The 14584-nt window shown below is 46.0% G+C and overlaps 1 protein-coding gene across 1 annotated transcript in view; it reads right to left on the bottom strand.

The window, feature by feature from the left end:
* The window catches only part of LOC119979016 (amiloride-sensitive sodium channel subunit beta-like), a 30466-nt gene extending 30074 nt beyond the window's left edge, over window positions 1–392 (bottom strand). Inside the window, exon 1 of the mRNA XM_038820988.1 lies at window positions 105–392. The gene's annotated coding sequence lies outside the window, so the exon portion shown is untranslated. The remainder of the gene's footprint in view (window positions 1–104) is intronic.
* Between the last annotated feature and the right edge of the window lie 14192 nt (window positions 393–14584).

Raw genomic sequence — 14584 nt, 5'->3', positions numbered from 1 at the left:
TCATCCCCGCTCTCCCAGCCCTTCGGCCCCTCGCCCCCTTCCCTTGCCCGAGTGTGGAGTGCCAGCATGGCTGTGTTGTTAGTATTTACCCAAATTGGAATTACCTTCAGTTGTAATGGGTGTCTGCCTTTGACAGGTTGATTTGTGTGCAAGTTTGAAATCGGCTGGGGCTCCTTTATTAATCTCTCGGCTCCTTGAATCCCGTTAGTTCAGAAACCAAAAGCGGGACAGTGTGTTCACTTTAGGATAATCTCAGAACTCCGGCCAATCGCCCTCCTCCCCGGGGACTCGCAGCAAGCTGTGCCCGCTGTAGGGGCGCTAACCGAGGCTGAGGGGGAGCCCCTGGATTTTCCACACAGGAATCCGGCCGAGAGACACACACATCCGGTAACTGATCCACCTCAGAGAAAAACCTGAGTGTTTAATATTTTAAGAATATTATAAATATCGAGACATAAAATACATCTCACATGTAAAGACATTCTCCCGATATAATTACATTTTTTAAACTTCAAATCTGAGCAGCTATATATTTGACATTTTTGTGAAAAAGTTAATTAATCATGCAAATTAAGCAGCGTTTAGAAACGCAGTAGCGGTGAAACTATTAGCAGCTATTGTGTGTTTTTGGATTTTGACAGAAGTTTCTGGACCAAATAATAATCACGGTCCATTTTCTAGAATTTGGATCTGACAGTTTTGCTTGACTCCAGTTGAAGACATCTCTGTGTTTTACCGAGACTGGTCCAGCGTTAATTAGGTAGTCACCGCCAGAAACATAGAAAAGCTCTCCGGTAAATTATTCACCTTAAAACTTTACCCAAAATACGAGGCAAAAACAAGCAGGTCCGAGATAAGGCAAAACTTTAGTCTGCGACAGAGACTGACAGCAATTCGCACTCAGCAGAGAGACAGAACATAGGAGAGGTGGCGAAAGGTCAGCCTTACCTTCTGATCTGCTCGAGTGTGTGGAGCTAACAGAGGATCGAGGCCGGCACTCAAACCGAACAAATCCAACCAAATCTGGATCATTAAACTGACCTCGTCAGCAAGTCATCCAGATCAAATAGCCGGGCCAGCTACTGATACACACACTCACACACGCAATCACATATACACACACACACAATCACATATATACACACACACACAATCACATACACACACACACAATCACATACACACACACACACAATCACATACACACACACACTCACGTACACACACACACTCACGTACACACAATCACATATATACACACACACAATCACATACACACACACAATCACATATACACACACAATCACATATATACACACACACAATCACAGATATACACACTCAGTCACATCTATACACACAATCACATATATACACACACAATCACACATATACATATACACACACACACAATCACATATATACACACACAATCACACACACACACACAACATATACACAATCACATATACACACACACACTCACATACATACACACACAATCAATCACATACACACACAATCACATATATACATACACAATCACATACACACAATCACATATATACACACAATCACATACACACAATCACATATATACACACAATCACATACACACACACAATCACATACACACAATCACATATATACACACAATCACATATATACACACACAATCACATATACACACACAATCACATACACACACACAATCACATATATACACACGCTCAATCACATATATACACACACTCCATCACATATATACACACAATCACATATATACTGTTGCTCGTTATGCTTTCCCTTAATTTGCTCTGTTTTAATTACCTGTGCTCAAGAGTCGCCAGATATCTTTCTGATACCACCAGAGGGTTCAAAGCCAAGTACTGATCAATGACTCGATACACCAGTTAGTAAGTTTGAAATCAATACACATTTATTTACACACACAGTCAATTATTACTCATGCATAAACTTTACTCGCTAAACAACAACTACTACTAAAGCCTATACTTAGCTTCGAGTGGCCCACTCAGTCAGAGGAACAATAGCCGTTGTCCGGTTCTGATACTGCTGGCTTCAAACTGGTATGGGATAGTAGCTAGGAGCGTCTATCTCGTAGCGTGCGTTGACCTTAGACTTACTTGGTTGGTGCTTGAGAACCAAATGCCAAGGTGAAGGTGAAGAGGAGTAAGAGATCTTCCAAGAGCTTCCAAGAGAGCGAGCTGACCTTGGGGACTCTGCTTTATACCCCAAGGGGTTTCGCGCCCTTCTGGGCGGACCCCGGACTTGGTCCCAATTAATTGGACCATGACCCAATCGTTCGTATTGATTTTCTCCAATACCGGAGTTGTTCCCTGATCGTTGGGCGGGCCCTAGGTGGCCGTTGGCCTGCCTTTGTTTTAGCTTCCACTGGCGCCGGGAAGTCTGTCCTGGCACCGATTGTTTCAATGTTTCTTTTTGTCCCCGGAGATAGCTCATTACTATGCTAATGGCTAGTAGTTTCAGTTCTGTCTAGGTTCTGCAAGTCCTAATACACAGGAAACCTTGCACCTGCTTGTTTCTCTAGTGCTGTCCATTTTTCCCTGCACTCTTTGCGAGTATCCATTTTGGAATCGGGATGTGGCCACCCCAGGTGGCTACAATACACAAAATCACACATATATACACACACACACACACACAATCACATATATACACACACACACAATCACATATATATACACACACAATCACATATATTTACACACACACCATCACATATACACACACACTCACATATACACACACACAATCACAGACACACGCACGCACAATCACATACACACACAATCACATATGTACACACACAATCACATAGATATACACACAATCATATATGCGCACACAATCACATACACACACAATCACATATGTACACACACAATCACATATATATACACACACTCAATCATATATACACACAAAATCACGAATATACACACACAATCACATATATATACACACAAACACAATCACATATACACACACATATACAATCACATACACAAAATCACATATATACACACACAATCACATATATATACACACACACACAATCACATACACACACACACAATCACATATATATACACACACACAATCACATATATATACACACACAATCACATACACACACACACAATCACATATATACACACACAATCACATACACGCACAATCACATATATATACACAATCAAACACATAATCAGATACATATATACACAATCGCAATACACAATCAGATACATATATATACAATCACAATATCACATGTAATCACATACACACACACAATCATATACACACGCAATCACATATACACGCATACTCACAAAATCACACACATAGTCACACACAATCACGTACACACACAATCACATATACACACACACAATCACCTACACACACACACAATCATCTATATACACACAATCACATTTATATACACACACACAACCACATATATACACACAATCACATATATATACACACAATCACATAGATATACACACACAATCACATAGATATACACACACAATCACATATATGCACACACAATCAATCACATACACACACAATCACATATACATACACACACACACTCAATCACATATATACACACAAAATCACGAATATACACACACACAATCACATATATATACACACACAAACACAATCACATACACACACATATACAATCACACACACACACACAATCACATATATATACACACACACAATCACATATATACACACACAATCACATATATACACACACACACAATCACATATATACACACACACAATCACATACGCACACAATCACATATATACACACACACACACACACATACAATCACATACAATCACACACACACACACACACAATCACATATATACACACACAATCACTTACACAAACACAATCACATATACATGCACAAAATCACATACACACACACAGAAAATCACATACAATCACATATATACACACAATCACATACACAAAATCACTTACACACAATATATAAACACACACAATCACATATATATACAGACACGCACACGCAACACATATACACACACAATCATATACACACACAATCATATATATATACACATATATACACGCACAATCACATATATACACACAATCAAACACACAATCAGATACATATATACACAATCACATATATACAGACAATCACATACACACACGCAATCACATACACACACACACAATCAATCATATACACATACAATCACATATACACACACACAATCACATATAGAATAATAAGGGGATTAAGGGTTATGCTGTTCGGGCCGGAAAGTGGAGCTGAGTCCACAAAAGATCAGCCATGATCTAATTGAATGGCGGAGCAGGCTCGAGGGGCCAAATGGCCTACTCCTGCTCCTAGTTCTTATGTTCTTATATACACACACACACACACAATCACCTACACACAATCACATATACACACACACACAATCATCTATATACACACAATCACATATATACACACACACAATCACATACACAAAATCACTTACACACACAATCATATATACACAGAATCACATATATACACATATATACACACACAATCACATATATATACACAATCAAACGCATAATCAGATACATATATACACAATCGCAATACACAATCAGATACATATATACACAATCACATACACACACAATCATTACACACACAATCACATATACACACACAATCACCTACACACAATCACATATACACACACACAATCATCTATATACACACAATCACATTTATATACACACAATCACATATATACACACAATCACACACACACATAATCACGTACACACACACAATCATATATATATACATAATCAAACACACAATCAAATCCATATATACACACAGAATCACATATATATACACACAACCATACACACACAATCACATACATTTACACGCAAAATCACATAAATACACACACACAATCACATATATACAGACACACACAATCACATATATACACACTATCACATATATACATACAATCACATACACATACACAGTCACATATATACACACAGAATCATATACACACAATCACATATATATATACACACACAATCACACATATACACACGCACAATTAAACACACAATCACATACACACACTATATCACATACACACACAATCACATACACACACAATCACATATATATATATATGCACACACATAATCAAACACACAATCACATACATACATACACACACAATCATACACATACACACAAACAATCACATACACACACAATCACATTCATACACACACAATCACATACTAAGGGCCAAAAAGGCTTGGAGGTGTTATTGGGTTACGGGCATAGGGTGGAAGTGAGGGCTTAAATGGGTCGGTGCAGACTCGATGGGCCGAATGGCCTCCTTCAGCACTGTATGTTCTATACACACAATCACATACATGCACACAATCACATATACACACACAATCATATATACGCACATAATCACATATATACACACAATCACACACATATATATACACACACATATACACACAATCACATGAAATGAAATGAAAATTGCTTATTGTCACGAGTAGGCTTCAATGAAGTTACTGTGAAAAGCCCCTAGTCGCCACATTCCGGCGCCTGTCCGGGGAGGCTGGTACAGGAATCGAACCGTACTGCTGGCCTGCTTGGTCTGCTTTAAAAGCCAGCGATTTAGCCTGGTGAGCTAAACCAGCCCCATATACATACACGCAATCACATACATACATACAGACACACAATCACATACACAGACACACAATCATATACATATACACACAATCACATACATATACACACAATCACATACGTACATGCAATCACATACATAGACACACAATCACATACACGCACACACACATAAAATCACATAAATACGCACTTATTTAGTGCTGAGCAGAGAGATAGTCGACATATCTGTCAGATTACAGAGCACCTGACACCGCAGGAGTATGAGGGAGAACATCCGCTCCCAATGGTGTCAAGGTGATGGTTGCCCTGAACCTTTATGCGAGGATCCTTCCAGGCGTCGAGTGGGGACCTGTTCGGGATCTCACAGACCTCGGTGCACAGGTATATCCGTACAGTCATGGAGGCCCTATATGCCCAGGTGGCTCAATACATCCATTTCCATGTGGAACAAACCCACTAGGGTGCCCGGGCAGCGGGGTTCGCCTCCATCAACGGGATGCCCCGGGTCCAGGGAGTGATCGGCAGGATGCATGTCACCCTAGGAGCACCTGTGGATTATAGGCCGCTGTACACAAACCAAATGGGGCTCCACTCGATGAATGTGCAGCTGATATGTGATCATCGGATGCGCATCATACACGTCTGTGGCGGTACCCGAGCAGTGTGCATGATGCCTTCATCCTGACACTCTCTACGATTCCTGACATGTTCATGATGCCCACCCCGGCTGGGGGGGGGGGGGGGGGGGGGGGGGGTTGGTTCCAGAGTGACGGGGTTATCCACTGCGGTCGTGACTGATGACTCCTATCCAGAGGCCACGCACTGATGTGGAGACCCACTACAACAATGCCCATGCAGGGACTAGTGGTGTGATCGAGCAATGCTTCGGCATCCTGAAGATGCGGTTTAGGTGCCTGGACTGCTCTGGAAGGGCAGCCAGTATGACGCTGAGAGGATCGCCTGCATTGTGGCGGCCTGCTGTTTCTTCCACCACATCTCACAGCAGAGGGGTGATGTGTTGAAGGAGGAGGAGGAACGCCAGGCCTTCTCCGTTGAGAAGGATGTGAGGGAGGGGAAGGATGGGCAGGACTATGAGCTCAGGCTAATACAGGAGGCTGCACAACATGTGCGCCAGGGCCAACGTGCACGGGATACTCTGATCACCTCCAGGTTCACCGACTGACGGGGTGGAGGAGAGGGACTGGCCAGGGCCATGGCCTGCAACTCCCTTCATGATACATACCTGCGATGAGCTCTGGTGCTCCGTATCGTACGACGATGTCTGACTCCTGCCTACAGCAGCACTTCCCACCTGGGTGATCCCTGCATGCGAGCTGTCCAGTCCATCACATGGTCCCGTTTAATTCCTGGGGTGGCAGTGGTGGGGATGGTTGTGGGGGGGGGGGTGAGGACCCGAGCCACTCACAGGGTCTTCCCATTCCCCCCCCCCCTCCCACCAACATCCGCCCATTCTACTCCACCCTCCCCCTCCCCCCGCCTGCCTGGATACCCACCCATCAGACAGAGCACCGAAGCAGGTTGTAACAGTGGTAACAGGTGTTTAATGTGAATGAATATATACAGATTTGTACCCTCGTCCCGATAACTAAACTGTGCCCTGCACCTGTGCCAACTTAACTAGTGTCTAACTTCCTGGCCTTACGGACCCTAACGCTACGTCCAGGTAGACAGCCTGCTGTGATTCCTGCCCTGCGACCCGAGTCCCCTTTGGCGGATATCTTCTGGGGCGATCAGGCCTGGGTGGGCCTGGCTGCTGCTTGGGTGTCCCAGGTGGCGTGGTGCTGCCCTGTAATGCCTACTGCCCACCAGATGCACCAGGAATAGGATCGCGATGGGGCGTGCCACGACTAATCGCTCCGCAACCCTCTCGACACCCGCCCGCGACCCACCTGCAGATCGCGACCCCAGGTTTGATAAACTCTGCTCCAGAGGATGTCTGCCAAGACCATCAAAGGCCACAGGGTGCAGAAAGCAGCAGGCTGTCCCCCACCTCTGATGCGCATCCTAGGGACACTCTGAGAGATAGCACTCGACCACGGACGATTGAGAAGAGTCAGGAGCACAGAATGGGCACTGGTGTGGTCATTATCTGTAGCTAGGGGGAATGGAAATCTGTCACAGTAAAATGTTCACTATTAAAACATGTCACACTTCATACTCTGTCACGTTAATCTTCACAGTGGGCCTGCCCGCATCCGCACCCACTGTTGCCCTCCGCTTCCCAACTCCCCTGTCCTCGGGCACAGTGGTCCAAGATCAAAGGTCTCCGATGCAGAGTCCGCTCAGAGGGTGTGTGTGAGCTCGCTGTCAGCAGAAAGTCGGAATTTAGCAGAAACAGAGGAGCACCAGAGCTAACCTCACAGTGAGTTATCATCACTCTCCTTCCCTGTATAGTGACCAGCTGGCACTGCCAACGCAGGCCCATCGCCCTGGAATAATGTTACACAAACTCTTGGAGGGGGTAACAGGGTGGTCGGGGAGAGTGCGAGCGGTGTGAAGGGGGTGGGTTAATGGGGGCGGGGGTAAATGGGGGGAGGGGAAATGGGGGAGGAATGCAGGGGAAGGGGAAATGCGGGGAAGGAGAATGGGGGAAGGAAATGAGGGGGGTGGTTTGAGCTGACATATGCAGCTTCATCCTAGGGGAATCTGGAGATGATGAGGACCTCCCTGGTCCTCCTGGCATGTCAGACCCTTGCCGCCGCCTGGCCTGCATTCACTGGCTCTTCTTCCAGGTCCCCCGCATCCTCCTCCTCAGATGAGATCACATGTCCCTCTGCCTCCTCCTCCTCCACCATGTCACCCCTCTGCTGTGTTAGACTGCGGAGTGCTCAGCAGACCACCACAAAGTGGGAGATCCTCTGGGGGTGTACGGCATGGCACCATACCTTGAGCAACCTCATGCACCACTCAATGACAGCATGGGTGGCAAGATGGGCCTCATTGTATTGGGTCTCCAGCTTAGTCTCAGACCTCCATGATTGACTGTTATGTTTTGTTTTGACCCTAAATATACAGGTAGATGTTGGTCTGTACATTGAGCAGGGCGCGGTTTGTGTTTGGGGGATTGTTCTTGCATTTGTTTTTGTTTGTTTTTTCTTTGGTTGCTTATTTGATGAAAATGTTGAAAATGAGGAGAATAAAAAGATTTGAAGAAAGAAAAGTAAATGAAATTAAAAACAAACAAATGCCAGAAATGCCCAGCAGGTCAGGTTGTGCGGGAAACAGATCTCACATTTCATTCCAGTACTCTGACTCTCTCCACAGATGCTGCCGGACCTGCTGAGTATTTTCAGCATTTTCTATACTTATCTCAGATTTCCATTGCCTGAGTGTTTGCTTTTGTCCCAGGTACTAATTGATGAGCCATCAATTGCACGAGAGACGAGTTGCTTTACAAAAGTTAGGCTTTAATAAACTAGAACTTAGCCCTGCGGTTGTCTACAATAAAATGGACGACCGCCGGGCGTTTGACTATTTATACCTCGGCAAGGAGGCGTGGTTAACTCAGCCTCTCGACTAATCGGTCGAGAGGCACATGACTGACCAGGGCCAATGGTAAGCCGGTGTTCTGCCCCAATGGCAGACAGCTATGCAAATCATATCACCACACTAATAATAATTTTTATTAATATTTTCACAAAATATAAACAACAAAACAATATTAACAAAACAACTGTGGTAAAAACCCAATAACAACACCCACCCAACTATAAAAGCAACTGCAAAGAAAACAAAAAAAAACCACCCAAACAACAAAAGGGAAAGAGATAACACCCGCCACATCCCACAAACCCATGTACAATTCTCCCTCCCACCGAACCAAACCCACTCCCCTCCCCCTCCCTCCCCCCCACCCTCGCACAGGAAGAGGAGGAATTCACTCTCTCCAGGGGCTTTTCACAGTAACTTCATTTGAAGCCGACTCATGACAATAAGCGATTTTCATTTCATTTTTACATTTCATCCGCCCACGTCCCCTCCTCAATCTCCTCACCCAGCACATCTTCCCATTTCCCCTTCAGTTCCTCCACCGAGGCCTTGTCTACCTCCTGCATTACCCGGTATGTGTCCAAAATCCTCCCTCCTTCAACCCATACCCCCGAGAGCACCCTGTCCCGTACCCCACATGGGGGCAGCAAGGGGAACCCCTCCGCCTGCTGCCTGGCAAACGCCCTAACCTGCATGTACCTAAACATGTTCCCCGGGGGGAGCCCAAACTTCCCCTCTAACTCCCCCAAGCTCGGGAACCTCCCCTCCACAAACAGGTCCCTCAACCTCCTAACCCCTACCCTGTGCCAGGCCAGATATCCGCCATCAATGCTCCCTGGGACAAACCGATGGTTTCCCCCCCCCCGTATCGGGGCCTCCATCGAGCCCCCCACTTCTCCCCTATGCCATCTCCATTGCCCCCAAATTTTGAGGGTAGCCGCCACCACTGGGCTCGTGGTATACCTCGTTGGAGGGAGCAGCAACGGCGCCGTTACCAGCGCCTCCAGGTTCATGCCCACACGGGACGCCACCTCCATCCTCTTCCATGCTGCCCCTTCCCCGTCCATTACCCACTTACGCACCATCGCTGCATTGGCAGCCCAATAATACCCACAGAGGTTGGGCAACGCCAGCCCCCCCTATCCCTGCCCCGTTCCAGGAACACTCTTCTCACCCTCGGAGTCCCATGCGCCCACACAAATCCCGTAATACTCCTGTTGACCCTCCTAAAAAAGGCCTTCTGGATAAGGATCGTCGATAACCTCGGGAGCACCGTCATTTTAACGGGCTGCACCCTCCCCGCCAGTGACAGCAGTAACACATCCCACCTTTTGAACCCCTCCACCATCTGCTCCACCAACCTTGTGAGGTTGAGCTTGTGCAGGGCCCCCCAGCTCCCAGCCACCTGGACTCCTAGGTACCTGAAGCTCTTCCCTGCCTGCTTCAGTGGGAGCCTACCAATCCCCTCCTCCTGATCCCCTGGGTTGATCGGAGGCTTTTTAACCCACCATCCCTCTGCTGCCTTTGAACATAGAACATACAGTGCAGAAGTCGGCCATTCGGCCTATTGAGTCTGCATCAACCCACTTAAGCCCTCACTTCCACCCTATCCCCGTAACCCAATAACCCCCCCTAACCTTTTTAGTCACTAAGGGCAATTTATCATGGCCAATCCACTTAATCTGCACGTTTTTGGACAGCGGGAGGAAACCGACGCACTTGGATGAAACCCACAGACACGAGGAGAACGTGCAGACTCCACACAGACAGTGACCCAGCGGGGAATTGAACCTGGGACCCTGGCACTGTGAAGCCACAGTGCTATCCAGTTGTGCCTCCATGCTGCCCAAAAAGCTAGTCAATTAATAACATTCCCTGCTCTTTCCCCATTGCACTGTACATGTTTCCCTTTCAAGGCCTGGTCTGAAAGAAGGACGTCTTTGGGGTGGCACTGTGGTTAGCACTCTTGCCTCACAGCGCAGGGGACCTGGGTATAATTCGGACCTTGGGTCACTGTCTGTGTGGAGTCTGCACGTTCTCCCCGTGTCTGCGTAGGTTTCCTCCGGGTGCTCTGGTTACCTCCCACAGTCCAAAGATGTGTGGGTTAGGTGGATTGGCCGTGATAAATTGCTCCTCAGTGTCCAGGGATGCACAGGTCAGGTCATGGGGTTATGGGGATAGGGTGGAACGGACATGGGTAAAGTGCCCTTTCGATGTGTCGGTGTAGATTCAATGGGCTGAATGGCCTCCTTCTGCACTGTAGGGATTCTATGATTCTCCAGTTCTCTGGGTGGTTACTATTGAACCTGCTCCTGTCACCCTTTCAGGTAACACATTCCAGATCTTGATTTGCTGCAGCTCATCTCTGCTTCCTTTTCCAATTATACGACTTAACAGAGTTTGTGAATGGACAGGAGGCACAGAGGTCAGGAAGTACCTCAATACTGCAGCACAGTACAAAACCAGCACCATTAATTCCTCACCTTTCTAAATACAAAATAAAAGCACAGCCAACATCCTACCCTAAACCTGAGACACATACAGCACCAGAAAACAGCTGGGGCAGACACTGAGACACACAGACCGCACAGCACTGGATTGGACTAAAGCATTTGTGATTTTAAATCACCTTTTTATTTTTACAATAAAAGTTGTTGGGTACACTTTCAAAAATGATTTACAATTTGTGACTTTTGTTACATGTTAGAATCAAACACAGAAGAACTACTTATATACGGATTGGACCGGTTCCAGCTGGATGACCAGTAGTTTGTTATTGGCAACAATTTGAAACAGCGTTTATTACTGATTGGATCACAAAGGTAAGAGGGAAGAAGACTGAATACATTCCTGGACTAAAGGTATCATCTGCTTTGATGATCGTGTTTTACTAGTTCATGTCTCCCGTGAACTGGCTGACGTCTCTGTGCTCACTGCACCGACTTATTCCCACATCTAAGTGGCACGGGAGCATAGTAGTTAGCACTGTTGCTTCACAGCGCCAGCGACCCGGGGTTATAATATAATAATCTTGATTAGTGTCACAAGTAAGCTTACATTAACGCTGCAGTGAAGTTACTGTGAAAATTCTCTAGTCGCCACACTCCGGTGCCTGTTCGGGTACACTGAGGGAGAATTCAGAATGTCCAATTCACCTAACAGCACATCTTCCGGGACTTGTGGGAGGAAACCGAAGCACCCGGAAGAAATCCATGCAGACACAGGGAGACCGTGCAGACTCCGTGCAGACAGTGGCCCAAGGCGGGAATCGAACCTAGGACCCAGCCACCGTGAAGCAACATTGTGCTACCGTGCCGCGTACCTTGATTGTGGAGGGAGCAGGTATTGAGGGGTAGAGAGTGGGAGTGAGGGAGTACTGAGGCAGTGTGTGGCAAGTCCCTCCATTGGGACTTAAATTGAGAAGATTGTAGAGCGACCAGTCAAAATAATTTGCTCTATGTTGCTGCTCTGAAATTACACCATAGGAGCCTGTCGTCAATGAGCTAGGTCTGAAATCACACCGCCCCAATTGTGTTGTGACTGTGAATGGACTTGGAAATGGCAATGACAAATCTGTCTTTAAAATAATCCCATAAACTTCAGATCTGCCTGAGGCTATTGGTTAATTTCAGCACATGAATTGAAAGTGATTGGAGGCCTTTTAACCCACCATCCCTCTGCTGCCTTTGAACATAGAACATAGTGCAAAAGTCGGCCATTCAGCCCATTGAGTCTGCACCGACCCACTTAAGCCTTCACTTCAACCCTATCCCCGTAACCCAATAACCCCTCCTAACCTTTTTAGTCACCAAGGGCAATTTATCATGGCCAATCCACCGAACCGGCACGTCTTTGGACTGCGGGAGGAAACCGGCGCACCCGGATGAAACCCACACAGACACGAGGAGAACATGCAGACTCCACACAGTGACCCAGCGGGGAATCGAACCTGGGACCCTGGCACTGTGAAGCCACAGTGCTATCCACTTGTGCCTCAGTGCTGCCCAAAGAGTTAGCCAATTAATAACACAACCTGCTCTTTCCCCATTGCACTGTACATGTTTCCCTTTCAAGGACTTGTCTGAAAGAAGGACTTCTTTGGGGTGGCACTGTGGTTAGCACTATTGCCTTACAGCACAGGGGACCTGGGTACAATTCTGACCTTGGGTCACTGTGTGGAGTCTGCACGTTCTCCCCGTGTCTGCGTAGGTTTCCTCCGGGTGCTCTGGTTACCTCCCACAGTCCAAAGATGTGTGGGTTAGGTGGATTGGCCGTGATAAATTGCTCCTCAGTGTCCAGGGATGCACCGGTCAGGTCATGGGGTTATGAGGATAGGGTGGAACGGACATGGGTAAAGTGCCCTTTCGATGTGTCGGTGTAGATTCGATGGGCTGAATGGCCTCCTTCTGCACTGTAGGGATTCTATGATTCTCCAGTTCTCTTTGGGTGGTTACTATTGAACCTGCTCCTGTCACCCTTTCAGGTTACACATTCCAGATCTTGATTTGCTGCATCTCATCTCTGCTTCCTTTTCCAATTATACGACTTAACAGAGTTTGTGAATGGACAGGAGGCACAGAGGTCAGGAAGTACCTCAATATTGCAGCACAGTACAAAACCAGCACCGATAATTCCTCACCTTTCTAAATACAAAATAAAAGCACAGCCAACATCCTACCCTAAACCTGAGACACATACAGCACCAGAAAACAGCTGGGCAGACACTGAGACACACAGACCGCACAGCACTAGATTGGACTAAAGCATTTGTGATTTTAAATCACCTTTTTATTTTTACAATAAAAGTTGTTGGGTACACTTTCAAAAATGATTTACAATTTGTGACTTTTGTTACATGTTAGAATCAAACACAGAAGAACTACTTATATATTGATTGGACCGGTTCCAGCTGGATGACCAGTTGTTTGTTATTGGCAACAATTTGAAACAGCGTTTATTACTGATTGGATCACAAAGGTAAGAGGGAAGAAGACCGTATACATTCCTGGACTAAAGGTATCATCTGCTTTGATGATCGTGTTTTACTAGTTCATGTCTCCCGTGAACTGGCTGACGTCTCTGTGCTCACTGCACCGACCTATTCCCGCATCTAAGTGGCACGGGAGCATAGTAGTTAGCACTGTTGCTTCACAACGCCAAGGAACCGGGGTTATAATATAATAATCTTAATTAGTGTCACAAGTAAGCTTACATTAACGCTGCAGTGAAGTTACTGTGAAAATTCCCTAGTCTCCACACTC

The sequence above is a fragment of the Scyliorhinus canicula genome, chromosome 15 (genome assembly GCF_902713615.1).
Source record: "Scyliorhinus canicula chromosome 15, sScyCan1.1, whole genome shotgun sequence".
NCBI lineage: Eukaryota > Metazoa > Chordata > Chondrichthyes > Carcharhiniformes > Scyliorhinidae > Scyliorhinus > Scyliorhinus canicula.
Note: the sequence above shows the minus strand (reverse complement) of the source record. Positions and strands in the feature narration are given on the sequence as shown.